The sequence below is a fragment of the Artibeus jamaicensis genome, unplaced genomic scaffold (assembly GCF_021234435.1).
Source record: "Artibeus jamaicensis isolate MK-2021 breed Jamaican fruit bat unplaced genomic scaffold, CSHL_Jam_final scaffold_833, whole genome shotgun sequence".
Lineage (NCBI taxonomy): Eukaryota > Metazoa > Chordata > Mammalia > Chiroptera > Phyllostomidae > Artibeus > Artibeus jamaicensis.
This window is the reverse complement of record NW_026522056.1, coordinates 23,165,132-23,180,974: the sequence shown is the minus strand read 5'-3', so window position 1 is coordinate 23,180,974 and position 15,843 is coordinate 23,165,132. Positions and strand designations below refer to the sequence as shown.

The following is a 15,843-nucleotide window of genomic DNA, read 5'->3' as shown; positions in this document are numbered from 1 at the left end:
GAAAAGTAAGGATCACAGAAAATCATGAATGCCAGTGGAAGTAACTTGGGCTTTCTTTGTTAAATTAGGCAACAAAGAACCACTACGATATCATGAGAGGAAAATAATATCTTTTGTGTTTTAGGGAAATAACCCCTTGGAGAATGAAGTTGTAAAACAGATGGGAGGAGAAACAGGAAGTAATGTAAAATACTGAGCAGATGACAACGTGTCCTGGATTGACGCAGGGACTGGGAGAAGGTGAAGAGTCAGGGGAACTGAGGAACGTGTTTTGGGGACCAAGGGGTGATTTCACAGGCTGGGTCTCTAAGGAGACAATTGAGAGGAAAACAGGAGGGGAGAGTGTGGATGAGAAGACCATACTTGGGGGCGGAGCCGTTAGCATGACACAGCTCTGGAGACGTCAGACGGGGCGTTTGGAAGGCCGGAGGAGATCTAGGGGGCATGAAACCAGAGCCGCGGGTTTGGATCCTTCAGCACGACATCCACGGCAGGAGTGGAGAGAATGGGTAGCGCCTTGTGGGAAAAGGTAGAAAGAGAAGAGTCTGAGAAAGAACCCTGGGGACATGACATTCTGGGGCAGAGAAAGGGCAGAGGAGCCAGTGGGAAGGATTGGACCCTGAGAATCAGCAGGGTTTAAGGACGGGAAACCCAAGGTCAACCTGTCATTTCAAGGACAGCTTGAGACTGCACTGTGTGCATTAGTTCCCTGCAGCTGTCCTAACACAGCACCAGGAGATGAATGCACAGACTCAGACCACAGAAATGCACTTTCTGGAGGCTGGGAGTCCAAGATCGAGGGGTTGGCAAGGTTGGTTCTTCTGAAGGCCTTTCTCCTTGGCTTACAGATGGCCCCCTTCTCCCTGTGTCTTCCACATGGTCCTTCCTCTGCGTGTGTCTGTGTTCCAATCTCCTCCCGTAAGGACACTAGTCACATTGGATTCGGGCCCATCCATATGTCCTCATTCTACCTAATTGCGTCTTTAAAGTTTCTGTCTCCAAACACCGTCACATTCGGCGGGCCTGGAGATAGGACTTTGACGTAGGAATCTGAGAGGGACGCCATTCGGCTCACAACAAGCAGCGACATTGGGCGATTCCTGCCTGGCAAACTAAGGGAGATGCATTGTAAAGGTCACGGCCAACCCTCACTGAGCACACTGTGTACGCCAGCCTGCGTGGTGAGAACTCACATGTATTAACTCAGATAACGTTCACAACAACCCTGGGAAGTTGGTGCCGTGATGATCAGCACCCGTTTTTCCACAGAGAGAAACAAAGGCACCCAGAGATCACTCGCCCGAGGTCACACAGATGGACAGGTTCCATGACCTTGGCTTCTCCAAGGGGGATTGGCGTCAATGAGCTGGTGGTTGGCTCTCAGAGGCAGAGACCCAGAGAAGTGGCGATGTTGCCGGTTCTCAGTGGAAGAGAGCGTTGTCCCTGAGCCGACACCGATGGCAGGCGTTCTGTGCAGTGTGGGGGAAGGGCGGAGTTCCAGTGGGTGGGGACAGCAGTTTGAGGAGCAGGGAAGAGAAACAACAAACAACAGGCGGTTAAAATGCCTCAGGTTGGGAGACGCGGAGAAGACAAGCCTAGCATGAGTTCAAGTGCATCCCATCCCATCCTGACGGTATGACTGCAGATTTCTTTCTGTGTGCCGCTTGCCTGGGGGTCGTCGGCCCAGAAAGCGCTGCAAAGCGTGGTGAGAATATATTCAGCATCGCGTGTATGTGTCTGAAATAAGGATTTTTTAAAACTGCGGCACGGACAAGCATCTTTTAGTCCCGGGTGTTCCGTGGCTTTGGTTTTGGTGGATCCGAATCCGAGATAACGATGGGGACTCTTCTGAGTATAGGTTAGCCTTCCACGTGAGGGGACCGAGGAGAAAGAACCACTAAGATACACATACACACACTCCACACCTACACACGGAAATAAAGACATGAGAGGAACAAGTAAAATTCAATTTCAGGCAGCACTCACCAGCGAGGGTCCCCACGAGAAGCACAGTAGTAGCCTCTCACTTTCATCTTGGAGACAGATTCCCAAGGCAATGGCACAAAGGACCGGAAATGGTTCCAGGAGGCCTCAGACCCACTGCTCTCTGAGATGCTCCCCAAAGGAGCAGTCTGGAAGGAGAAGCCACAGGAACCTGGACAAAATGGCCTGAGGATGGGAAGCGCCTTCTCTGTGAGCAGGGCCCATCGCAGGCACAACGGACCCTTGGCACTGAAGGACCTGGGGACAGGCGTTGAAGCTGCGTTTGCTCCCCTTGCTTCTTCGAATCACTCATCTTACGGTCACATCCCATTGGAAGATCTGATTGGCTGAGGCCAGTTTAGTACCATGTTGGAAGCATCTGATTGGCTAAAGCCTACCACATGGCTACTGAACATCTGATTGGCTGAGCTAAGTCGACATATACCTGTATTCTCTTCCGGGCTTCTCCAGCAGGAGGCGCTCCCTGCCTTCCATCAAGATGCCCACACAAGGCTGTACTCAAGCTTAGGAGGAGGTTCAGATGTTGGGAAAATAGATAGTCCACTATAACATTTAAACACTTATTGTCAGAGACACTGAAAAGTTTAAAGTCATAAGATTCCTGAATTAGAAACTTAGAGTCTTTAAATTTATACAGTAGGAACAAAATATTTAAAAGCATATACTTCCTTTTCAAGATAATACAAATTACCCATTGGGGTAAGGAGATACACAGACAGAGATGGCAACAGGTCAAATCTGTGAGAAGCCAGAGAGGAAGAAGGAGGAGGGAACATGAACGAATTCTGCCTGGTGCCACCCTGCGTTAGACACCTTTAGACAGTATATTAATGCTGACCGAGGTTCCGCGAGAGAAGTGCTTCTGTTTGCCTGCAACAAAGAAAATGAGAGTTCCAAGTCCAGGGATTGTTGGGGTCACCCAGCCAGGAATCCAGCCGAGATCCTTCTGACCCCCAAAGTCCAAACTTTCTCCTGGGTGACTGCGTTTCAACTAGTGACCCTAAGAAATGCCACTGGGCCTATGTTAAAAAAAAAAAACAGGAAAAGAGTGAGAGAAAGGAACGTGCTCAGGTATTCCCTCCTATTTGTGTATCTGCCTACTGTCTCTATGTTCACTGGAAGAGAAAAAATGAACAGGCAAGAGACTCAGCAGATCCTGAAGCCAGAGTTAAGCTCCTGGGTGCAGCTCTTCGACTACCAGGGTGGCAGGACTCAGGGGCACTCCCTCTGAGGTCTGGTCTCTTCGTTCAGGTCGTCCGGCAGCTCTTTGCACCTGCACCTGCGTGCTGCTGGGCCTGGACGCTGGCAGAGATTCTGAGGGGGGAGTTACTGACTCCCAGCGAAGCTGGGCTAGCAAAGGCATTCACAGCCCGGAACCCTGGAGTGGAGCCAGGAGCTGCACTTGGCCAGTGGAAAGGAGGTTGCTTCACCCCTTTGCAGGGAGAGTCTTCCAACTTTCACCTTGGCTTTTTCAAAAGAGGCCAAGAGGACTCTGTTAACAGAAAAGCCCAGTTGTAGACACACTTTCTGTTGTCTCTTGTCAACACACTTTTTTTTTTTTTGCATTGAGAAATCAGAGCAAAACATAGGAGTGAACTTTGTAGCGATTTCACTCAAAAACCAAAGACCAGCCAGATTGTTTGGAAGCCGACAGTGATCAGGTGACTATGACTGTCACTGCGTGTTTGCAAATACCCATGTATTTTGCCTGCATGTATTCACATACAAGATCACTACAGACAACATTTCTACACTTCAGTGTAAGTCACTACTAATCCTGTGACACATTTCTCTGCCTTCATGGAGCCCAACAGAAACCCACCAGGAAAGAGACGTAGCTATGGCGTAGCTCTAGTGAATACGTTTAAGTCAAGGCCATGTCAATAAGTGATTTCTCTGGGCATTGAGCCCAAATTAGTTTTATGGTGCTTGATCTCCCATATTTATTCTTAAGTGAATGCTTCACAAATCATTATTCTATTACCCTTCTATAAACTTTTATGAGTCAGTACGAAAGAATGCAAAGCATAAACTATGTAGCTGACCACCACAATGGCAGAAGGATGGGCTTTTCCTGCCAATCACTCTGTAAGAGCCACGATAGTCAGGAGAAGTTTCTAGCTTTTATGGCAGTTCGGAGTCCGTCGTTTCATCTGGCATTTGGCTGCCTCGACAGTTGAACTTGATTTCCCCTCTACACTATACTGAACTTTTCAGAGCAAACAGAAACTTTTATCTAAGGATTGTGCACAGATGTGTTGCGTTACATATTTAAATATTTATACACATATAAATATGTATACATATTTATACACACCTCACTTTTATAACTTAACTAATGGAGTGTATTTGTTCTTTAGAAGTATGATTTTTTTGAGAATTTAGCCTCTGACGACTGCCAGCTCCCCTAATGTGCTATAGTAACTTGTACAAAATAGCTACTCTTGAATACTGGATTTTGGGGAAAGTGTTATCTGTCCACATAAGCTAGAAAAGCAAATAAAATTATTTGGAATTAGTACTACTTAAAGATTTTGTCTGTGTGTTTTTTTTAATTATAACAATTTTTCTTCTTTGTACCAAAAAATGTTATTTGATGAAGTTTCATTATATACTATAATAAAATTGTGACATAGAAAATATACAATATTTCAAAATATTGATCTCTTTCGGCATTCCTACATTAATAGCCAATGTCATGAATTGAATTAAATCAAAATTCCATTAAGTTGGAATCATAGATCTGGAAGAAATCTCAGGATAGCAGATGGTGCAGCCCCTGCCCGAGGGGCGGGCCCAGCTGGTGCTCTCAATGGCAATGATTGTTTTTGCTCATTGAAAGGTAATTCCATGCAGTGAGAGGTCACATCACTTGACTTCCTGTCCCAGTACGACATTTTCTTTTAGTCAACTTGACTTCGTAATAATGTTCGACTTATACAGAAGTTGTAGTACAGACCGTTTCCATTCTTCTCCCCAAGTCACTTCAATGCGAAAGTCTTAGAAAATCACGGCACATTTGCCAAATTGAGAAATGAACACGGGTACCTCGCTGTTCCCTGAACTCCTGACTTCATTTCATCAATGTTCTTTCTGTTTCCAGATCTAATCAGACAGCATTTAGTCGTCACCTCTCCTTAGTCTACCCCAACCTGTGACAGTATCCCAGTCTTTCCTTGTCTCTCATGACCTGTTTTGTAGACTGTCCCTCACTCTGGGTTTGTCGGGTATTTATCTCATGATTGGACTGGAGTGAGGGGCTTTGTGGCAATGACCCCATCCCATCCTATTGACATGACATCATTGGTAATATTAACCTTGACCGCTTAGTGTTGCCAGATTTCTCCACTGTTTCCCCCAGTTTTCTGAAATGGTCACTAACTCCAGGGCACACTCAGGAGGGAGGGGCTTGGGCTCCACCTCCTGGAGGGAGAAGCAGCCACGTGAATTACTTGGAATTCTTCCATAAACTGTATCATTCATGTCGTCGCTCAGACTGTTCCAGCCTTGGCCATTGTAGGCTAGTTTAGGTCAGTATGTTAACATGTACCTGTGGGGTTTGAAGTTACACAGGTGACTGCCATTGAAAGAAGGAGTTGTTACTTCCAGTCCCTGAGAGCAGGGTCACACCTCGCCAGGCAGAGCCACGTGGGAAGCACAGGTTTGGTCAGGCGGGGGATGCGGGAGTGGGAGGAAGGCGTAGCCCACAGCCTGTACTCAGTGTGCGGGGGACACCAACGCAGAGCAGGGAAAACAGCTTCTTCGGTCTGGCCAGGTTCAGCAGTCCTGGCGTGGTCTCTGAGGCACGGGGCTGTGCCCGGTTGTTGGGTACCTGCCACTGGGCTGATACAGGGCCAGGGCTTGATGTGTGAGAATTCACTAAAGGAAGGGGGTTGGGATGCAGATTTGGGATTGGTTGGAGGGTTTGTAATATGATTTTCACACCCACGGAAGCTGGGTCACAGGGGGATACAAACACCTTCGGCCCTGTGATTCCTGGGTGGCTAAATGGACACACACAGAGCCTGAGAAAGCACAGTTGTAACAGTCGGCTCCTGCGTCCCTTCGGGGTTTCCCCGTCATTTCGCTCTTTGAACACATCTTTACTTTCTTGGAACTACCGGGCGCTCCAGTCTCATCTTGCCTGTCCCCTGCTCCGTCCCCAGAATTAGCCATTTCTCCAAGGGTCTGGGCCTCCTTTTATGGGAGAATGCTATTTGAAACCAAGATTTGGATACAGTCCTTGCTACCGAGGTGTCATTATTTCTAGGCACTCTAAGAAGACAACTAAGAAATACGGGTGTGTGTGCAAACTCGTGGGTACGGCCCTATTTTTAATGATCCATCTGCCTTCACTAAACTAAACAGGAGTTCATACTGATGTGTCCAACACTAATCTGGTTCCAAGATTCATTCTAGATTTCCCTCTTGCTTCTTGGTGACTTTCTTGACAGCTGGATCCCGGCTTAGGTCTCCCCAACCTTTGTTAATAATAGTGACTCGATTTTGAATGGAGACAGACAGTAAAGAGCCAGTGTGCTCCACCGTAGCCACTCCTCTGCGGTGACGTGGCCAGGAGCACAGGAGGCGTTGGAACCAGTCCCCTGGGGTCTGAGTCCCAGCTACGTCACTGAAGAGCTGCGTGACCTTGGGTCAACAAGCTCCATGGCCTGTGCCTGCACTGCCTCCACACTCAAACAGGAGCCGTAGTAGCCGATGCTCCGCAGGTCTAACGGGAAGGTCAAAGGAGCACACAGCGCCATCAGAGCAGCACCTGGCTCATGGTAAGAGCTCAATAATTAACCCTGAGAGAGAAGTCTGTACCAGGATTTCACCAAAGTGCCTACTAGCCCACAAGAACCTAATGTTTTTAAGAGTGCTTGTAAACATGACTCATAAATCAATATCTGCATCAAGAAAAATCATTTTGGTACAGAATACCTTTAGCACTTTACTATTTCTTTTATATGAATCAATGCTTCCCCTGTATAAATCCAGTTACCCTAACTTCTTCAAATTATGCATCATTCCGTTGGTGCGTCATCATAGTATCTACTTTCAATCCCTTTTTATCACTATTATTGTGTTCTCCTGGACTTATTTCTTTTCTGCTGAGAAACTTGAAATTTCTTCCTTTGTGGTCTGATCTTCCTTCGGGTCTAAAGTTTTTATTTTGTAGTATCCATCACGTCAATATTCTCAATGCAGAGTGTCAGCAGGCAACCTTGACTTTGCAGGAATGTTTTAAACGTTTCCAGTGGCAGTTTCTAAAACATTTAGCCTCAACAAAGATGTAACAGATATGATCTGAATGCATCATTCATACATATCTCCTCCGAGCATCAGACTTGCTCGCATACGCCCTGCACATTTTTCTTTAAAGTTCCTGGCTCTTGGTTCGTACTCAAATATGGTCTTGTGTAGTCAGGCAAAATCAAAATATTATAGAACAGGAGAGAACATTCAGAGTCTGCCAGGGCAATATTTACAAAACTCAATCAAAGGAGTAATGTGGAACTTACTCCGGAGAAGCTCAGAATTATTGTGAACTCACAGATTCCCACTCCCTTCCCCTGGAGCGTTTGGTCCGATGGACCCAAGACAGCAAATCTGAGTTTGTTAAGTCTTCTGAGCGATGAGTGCCATCAGACAAGTGCGGAAGCACCGATTTAATCCGAGATCCTGATTTTACATGAGGAGACTGAGGGCCGGAGAGGAGAGTCCACCCAACACGCACTCGGCACCACTCAGCAAGGACACTGGGAGCGGGTATCAGACAGGCTCAGGGTGGAGCATGGCTACGCATTGCTGCTGGAACTGCAAAGTGGTACAGCCTTGCGGGCAGACTGGTTTGCAACACGTGTCAAAATATCCATCGTGCTTGTCCTGTGATCCAGGGATTCCAGATGAAAACGGTATCTCCTAAATGATCACTCGAACCGCTTGCATCAGAAGAAAGCCAGGCAGGGCCTCCTGTTGTGGATGTGGAAATTCAACTCATTGATTCAGAATCTCTGGGCGTGGGACCTGGCAACCTGCATTTTAGCAAGGTCATCAGGAAATTCGTATGTTTGCTGAAGCTTAAGAAATGCTGCCCTGACAAGTGTGGAGGGAGGTCCCAGCCTTGGTCGGTGGTGGCCGGGGGGAGGTCGTCCACACAGAGGGCAGCCTGGTGTGGGACACTAGAGCCCAAGACGGGTGAGAAAAATGTGCCCACAGGTGGGGAACACAACAAGCAGGGTGGAAACAGTGTCCCCATGGAGGGACCTCCTAGACCAGGGTGTCAGACCTGAGCAGACAGCAGGATCATCGCCGAGGAGCAGGGTGCCCTGGATGGGTGCAGAGTGGAGCTCGAGTGGGGTGAGGAGGGTCCTGCGCAGCCGTGGGGCCCAGAATAGGGGGCAGGGAGCCCAGGGAGGGTAAGAACGCCTTTGGGGAGCAGTGGAGCCGAGCCGCCCGGGTGAGCTGCAGGCCAGAGCAGCGAGACAACCCCTGGCTGGGGAGGGCACAGTAGCAGCCCGGGCAGGCTGCTTGCCTGCAGTGGGGCTGATTAAATGCATAAGTGAGTTAAGGATAAGAAGAGGCAGGCTTCTCCGGGTTCAAGAAGGAATTTACAAAGCTGGAATGAATGCTGGATTCCAACCGAGGGAATTCAGGTGAACTCACAGCTTCGATGCGTTAGACAGTGTCCTCTCAGGGAGCCCAGCCAGCATTCCCAGTCAGCTCTAAGGGAAGCTCCGATGTTCTCTCCACACCGTGTGCCACCAGAAGGACTGGGTGCTCGGTGAAATGCCTGGTTCAGCTCTGGGTGGGGGACAGCATCGGAGCTTGGGGTGTCTTCCCGTGTCAGAAAACAAGGACATGCTCGAAGAACAAGGGCCGCGAGTCAGAGGACACAGGAAACAGGCCGAGAGAGCTCCCATGGGCCAAATCCGAGACAAGCTGAGCATAAAAAAAAGAGGCTGTAGTTGCCAGGAATTGGGGGGAGCGGAGAAGGGGGAGTTAGCGTCTAATGTGTACAGAGTTCGTCTGGGAAGATGAAAAGTTCCAGAGTTGGACGGACGGTGGAGATGGCCCGACAGCGACGCGCATGTGCTCAACGCCACTGAGCTGGCATGTAAATCTGGTAAGTGGTCCCTTCGGGTAACCTGTCCTTCACCACAACAAAAAAGCGGAAGTAGCGGCTTATAACACACTGAATAAAAGTGACTCATGATCCCTGAATGATACAAAACAATAATAATGGAAAAAGAGGTAAAGTTGTTTACATAAAAGTGCTAGTAAAGGTACAAAACAAAACAGAGCAAAGCCACTATTTGGAACTATCAGTGTAATAGTCGACAAATGAAGCAGGGATCTCCAATCAATGCCAAAGCCAGTGGGTGAAAGGGTGTCCATGCAGCCCCAGAGGACCGTCAAGAGGTACCTGATACCACTTCAACTGAGGTACCAAATGGAGGCGCGTCACCGACAAGGGGACAGATGTGGCCACGTCGCGTGCCTCCTGATGAGAGGAAGAGAGAGGTATACAACCTAACCACCGTGTTTTCTCAACAAGAAGCTTCCTGTGAATCTGATCATGAGGAACGCATGTAAAACCACATTGTGGGATAGTTTGCAAACCTGCTGGCTTGACCGTATGTCACGGTCATGAAAGATTTGTTAGAAACCAGAGGGATGTTCAGGATTGAAAGGGACTAAAGAGACAGGACAATTAGTACACTATATTGTCCTTGACTGCATTGTGTTTTAAGCAAACAAACAGCAAGTAGCTATCGAGGGTGTCTTGGGGTAATGGAGGAAATTTGACAATGGACTATATAGGAGATAATACCTACTATATCAAATTAACTTTGTTAGGTTGGATAATAAATACTGTGGTTATGTGAGAGAATGTCCTTATTTTTAGGAGATAGGTAGTGAAGTAAATTACAAACATCAAATGTCATGATGTCTGCACTTTACTTTCAAATGGTTGAGTAAAAACACCTGTATCAATAGACAGAAAAAGCGATGTGCCAAAATGCCAATATCCCCTGGTGAATTTGGAAGAAAGTTGCATGGGTACTCATTTTATTATTCTTTCCATTTTTCTGTAGTTTTCCCTTTTTTTTTCAAAACAAAAAGTAAAGTCTAATCCTCTTGGGTATGTCCCAAGAAGTAAATGTTTCAGCTTTCTTATTTTAAAAATATTAAGATAATGGTAGTATGATACCAACAAAATTAGAACTATTTAAAAACACAAAGCAGTACAATTCGTGGGAGTAGGCAGCTGCTGAGCATCAGCACTGCAGTCGGGCAGGGGCCTTATTCTTACTCACCTTTCAGCCTGAAGGACCCTGTGCATATCAGTGCCCACGTGTTGAATAGGAGAGGCTGGGATTCGCTTTGTTTTGTGATTTGATGGTTTATGGTTTAGGTGATTCGTGGAAGAGGAGATTTGAATGTCTTATGCAGAAAGAGTCGAGGTGAGCTAAAGGGTAAGTGCTCCAAAGACTATCATGTGTGGGCCATTTCAGGGGCTCCCGGCTCCGCTCCCCACCCTGTGTACCCGCCACCCCCACCACACGCCACCCCCAGGGGCCAGTGGAGGAGGTCCCAGGGTGTTTTAAAATGGAAAATTCCTGCACATGGATCAGATGCACATACGTGTGGGTTCCTCTAGGGATACACCTAGGGGTGGAATCACTAGGTCATGGATGTGGAGATCCTCAGCTTTCCTAAGCAAGGCCGGCTGTGGCTGTACCCATGCGTGTTCACACCGTCTATTGATGTGAGTTCCTGTTGTTCCACATTCTTGCCAACACTGGACATTATTAAATGTTAAAATACTTGCCAACATGGTGGCTATATGAGTATTTCGTGGTTTAGTTTTCATTTCATTGGTTACTAATGACATTGAGTATCTTCCCATATGTTTATTGGCAAAATAGATGCCTCTGAGCAATGTTTTGTTACATAGACCTCCCCCCTTCCATTCCAACTGAATATCCCCAAATCAGTTGAATTTGGGAGATGGCAATTTAGTTAAGTTTCGTAAAGCCAAATTCACAGCATTAAGCCTAAGTCAGGGAAACAAGAGCTGACGGGAAGAGAGAAAATGAAGTAAGGAAGAACGATAGACTGAAAAAATAATGCACAGAAATAAAGAATGTAATGGAAAGTCCAGAGGATAGAAAAGATGTAAAACTGTTTTCAAAGATAGGGGTGGGTTTTTCATAGACCGGAAGTTGGAACGGGAAACGCACACATTAAAATGGTAAAAGGAAAAGAGAACCTCACGTCATTTCCTTACGTAAGAAAGGGTGTGAATGAATATTTACTAGGAGCATCTATGCCACGGAGCACATGGCTGGCGCTCTCTGAGAGACTCGTGCCTACACCGGGGGCCTCGGAGTTTTTGTTCCTCTTCACTAATCAGACCGATTTCCAACGTTCAGTATCTTTTGAGCAACCACAGAATTTGCTCAGTGTGGGTCTCCTGTCTGCAGCGAAAGAAGTAAAACCAATCTGTCCCAGGTTGTTTATCACTGAATTGAAATGACTGTTGTTGCCTAAGGTGTCGGTATAATAATTAACCGGAAGGGAAGTAGTTATGGTAATCCAGGTTTCTGGTTTGGCCCAGAACCGGGAATTCTTCAAAATCACATGCCTGTCTTCTTAAGGACTGTTCAGACAATAAAAGTTAGGGTTTGTGGATGAGGGTTACCTCTTTACACTAATTAGAGATGTTATTTATTGTAAACAATTTGGTTGCAGAAGAAAAGCAAAAACAAAAATGTTACTAGTTTGACTCAGAAAATAGGAAACGTCTCTCTCTTTCCTTTTTATTTGTTGACCTTGTGCAGAAAATAAAAGCAATGTATAGTGACTGACAACAAAAGCAAAACGCTAGGTTTCAATGTATCAAAGACAGACGTGCATAAAATCTTCAAGCTTAAAAAGAAAAAAAAAAGGAACCTTCTCATCATGTAGACGTTCTGGCTTATATCCTCCCTGATCTCCTTGAGGAAACCAGTTCATCTTGCCAGGCACGTGACTTGATTGAACTATAAAGGTTATACAAATAATTCATTCAGAGATGGTTTGTACACAAGTAACTAATTCTTACACTCATAGCTGAAGGGGGAGGCCACATTTTACAAAGAAATAAACTAAGTCATATCAAATTACTGAAGAGTTACAGGCCAAAAATGGAATTACAGATGCGTTATTTAACTCTGTTTGACTTGCACTGATGTTACCTTTCCAGGAGTCAGTCCTGACTCCTTAGCACTCTGTAGACTCTCAGATGGAAGACAGGTAATCACATATTTGCAGTGCTGACCTTTTGCCTGAACTCGAGCCCTGACCTTTAACTTTCTGCTGGGTATCTCTGATTTCTAAGCACACAAACCATATCAGATCCCCCTTTGGACTTCCTCATTTATTTCAGCTATTTGAGTCTCTTGACCGCCTAAAAATCTTGGACTCATGCCAGAGTCCTCCTTCTGGTCTATTCACCTCTCCCTTCTTAATCTAATCAGCAGCAAATTCTTGCCAGATCGTTCCTTTTCATCCCCTCCCCACCAGGGTCACCCTGTGTCTTACCTTATTTCTAATCCAGACCTTTATCTATCTCATACCTACACTATCATAAGCCAGCCTCCCAACCAGATGGCTCCAGCCAGTCTTGGACTCTTTCGTGCCAGATTCATTTTTTGAGCTCTGCACAGCTATGTCTTTCTACAAACAGGCACTACCACGCCTGTCTGCTTTGGTGCCCTATTCATGCTCGTCTCTAACCCTACCTCTTTTCTTTAATAGTCCCTTCCTCAGTGTACACTTCTTTGATGGGACCTCCCTTGCAGTCCACATTCACGATAACAACTCCCTCGTTTCACTATCTGAATTCTTCCTTTGACATCAGGAATTATGTAGGAGTCTCTGTTGTTCTCCACATTTAATGATTAGCCTGCCTCCAGTGGAGTGTCTTTCGCACAGTGCTTTTTCCACGTAATATATCCAGCACATCCTTCCCTATCTGCACATACATGTTTAGCTACTGCTTTGCAAATGCCTGCTGAATATGGATGTACCATAATTCATGTAATCAGTCCCTTCCCGATGGACGCTGGTGGTTTCTCCAGTTTTGTTATTATCAGACGTGCTGCAGTTCCTTTCCTACCTCAAGAAACTTTAATAGCCATAGGTAAAATCAGAGCAATAGGATTGCTAGATTAATAGTATATGCGTGCATCTTAAATCTGGAGAGACACAACTAAATTACCTTTTGAAATAATTGTCACTGTCCCCTCCCATTTCTGATATCACTAATTTTCCTACCACCCAGGATCTGGACATTGACAAAGGGGGGGGAGATGGCTAATGGTGGCTCATTCCCACAGAGGTTTAGTGGGGAAACTGTAAAGCCAGGAGCAAAGTCCACTGAAGGCCAGGAAACAGGCTTTTGGTGGCCAGTGTCTGGTTCGTAGACCGGGGGGTGGGGGTGGGGTGGGGGGCGGGGATCTGGCATCCAGGACAGCAGATTGCATCATCCTTCTTTGCCAATGGTCAACTGAAGCCCAAATCAGATCTAACTGCACCCCAAAAGGGATACCTTCTCTACTTATTTGATTTTTACGGATATACATATAAATGAAAGGAAACTCCATTGCCTTAACCACTAGGATTGTCTAAGGGGATGAATGTAGATTGTGTGAACTCAGAACAGCAGAGTTCAAACTTAATCAAGACCAAGAAGCCTGCAGGGCAGCAGGTTTCATTTCTGTCGTCCTCGCTGCTTTGTGTGACCAAATGTCTCCTGTGCCAACCAGAGGGAGAGAAGAAGGGAGCGTGTCTCTTAACTGCTTTGGAGTTTTGTCGGTCTATTTAGCATCCCTTTTTGAAGTCTCAAGATTGATGGAACAATAAATGCCATTTAACACCCGTGCGCTATTTTGGATTCATTTGAAATTACACCTAGAAGTAGTGTGTTGTAATTCACCCCAGCAAAACAAATTAAATTGTGGCAACAGCAAAGTATGTTACTTTGCTTTTGTCTTGCTTTGTTTTTAAACAGCAGTACGTGGACATTTTGGTATGACGCGTATTTTCTAAATGTTGGGGGTGGGGGAGCCTGGAACAAGGAATAAGCCAGAATGTTTGGGTTGAATTGCTGAGTGGTGTTACTAGTATACCATAATGTAAATTTTGACAATGCCAGTGGGCCAGTTGAGAGGAGTCCCAAATAAGACACATTCCTTCAGTAGTGTGAGAGATTAACTTTAGGCAGTTCTTTCTCCCTCTCTCTCTCTCTCTCTCTCACTGCATTCAGAAGTCCCACCATAAGATAAGCTACCAGGAAGTCGCATTTCCCAGGGGACTGGGGGAGCTTGCCTAGTGTGATCACTTCTTGATGAATCGAGTGGCCAGACCCTGGCCTGGAAGGCGGGGGCTTCTCTCTCCTAAGAGCAAAGCATAGCCTACCGGGTGTAAAAGCGCTGGGCCAAAATGATAACGTGAGCTGGTGGATCTTGGGCGACCCTCCTGCCCAATTCCTGAGCCCTCTGCTTGCTCCTTTCCAGGGGCTCCCAGCTCTCCAGAGTTTCAAGTGGTTTCAAGTTCCTGCGGGGCTGAGACAGCTCCAAGAGCAAATACAGCCCCTTCCTGAAAAGTTTTCATTGATTTTAGAGCCTCGCCAGAGAAGGCAGGTTCGATTCCGCCATGAAGCTGCTCCAAGCCTGGCCCTGGGTGCTTACTACCCAGGGTCACCCTCCCATTGATCGCAGAAAGCCTGGGGACCCAGCATCAGCCCATGGCCGCGCTGTGGTGAACCTCAACTCACTGGACCGCCCGCGGCTCTGTGAATGCAGGAGGGGAGACGTTGTCCCTAAACCCTCTGAAAGCCCCCACCCAACACTGTAGCCTGCACAGGGTGGGCAGTCATTTCTTACTTCCTGGCAGGGCGAAGCGAATTCACGCCAAGAGGGGAGGGACTGAGCTCGGCTGGGAAGAATACGAATGAGCGACGGTGGTGTGGACGGTCTGGAGAGGAGTTTGGGGACCGGGAGGCTGCGTCCCAGATCCAGGGCGCGGGGGCAGCAAATGCTGAGTGCAGGCCCCGCCAGGCCTGCTGCTCCTGGTTACTGTCCTGCCAGAGCCGACGGCTGGCCACCTCTTCAGTAGTTAGTGGTGACCAGCACTCAGTAGCTGCTGAATAAATCAAAGTTTGTGGCGCGAGAGAAGAGAGAGAAGACCTACTCTCCATTCCAGCCGCATCCAGAGCCTGGGAGGGCCTGGCTTCCGGCCGCCGTGTTGCTCCTCGCTGGAGCAGCAGCGAGTCGCCCACATCTACTTGGCCTTAGCGGGGCTCAGGGTGGGGGACTTCCCGGGGCTGGGGACTTCCCGGGGCGGGGGCTGGACTGAAGGGTCTGGATACCGGACATGTCCACGTCCAACTCTCCTAAATCCCTGCAGCGGAGGCCAGGCAGAGGGGGCTCCGGTGGCTGGCCAGCCCGCGCGGTGGAGAGCCCCGGCCCCGCGTGGAGCTCGGGGGCCGACAACGACGGCCATGGGAGATGGGGTGTGGGGCCCAGTCGCTTCTCAGGATCAGGTTGGAGTCCCCCCCCCCCGCCCCCCGTGGGCCACTGGGGCAGGCGTGTCGCGGCCCTCTTGGACCGCGGGGCCCGCCTTCGCTTTCCGCTATGAGGCCCGCGGCCTCTCGGCTGAGGTCACCGAGCCCAGGAGCCCTGTAGAAGCCCGGGGGGGCGACGCCAATCGGACGCGCCACGGACCCGCTCTCAGTGCTTTTCACACTTTGCCACGGCCTAGGACCGCCCTCGGGTCCGAAGGGGCTCA

At 47.8% G+C, this 15,843-nt stretch overlaps 1 protein-coding gene across 1 annotated transcript in view; it reads right to left on the bottom strand.

Annotated features, from left to right (window-relative positions):
* The window catches only part of DCTD (dCMP deaminase), a 79,474-nt gene extending 77,217 nt beyond the window's left edge, over positions 1 to 2,257 (bottom strand). Inside the window, exon 1 of the mRNA XM_037128830.2 lies at positions 1,987 to 2,257. The gene's annotated coding sequence lies outside the window, so the exon portion shown is untranslated. The remainder of the gene's footprint in view (positions 1 to 1,986) is intronic.
* Between the last annotated feature and the right edge of the window lie 13,586 nt (positions 2,258 to 15,843).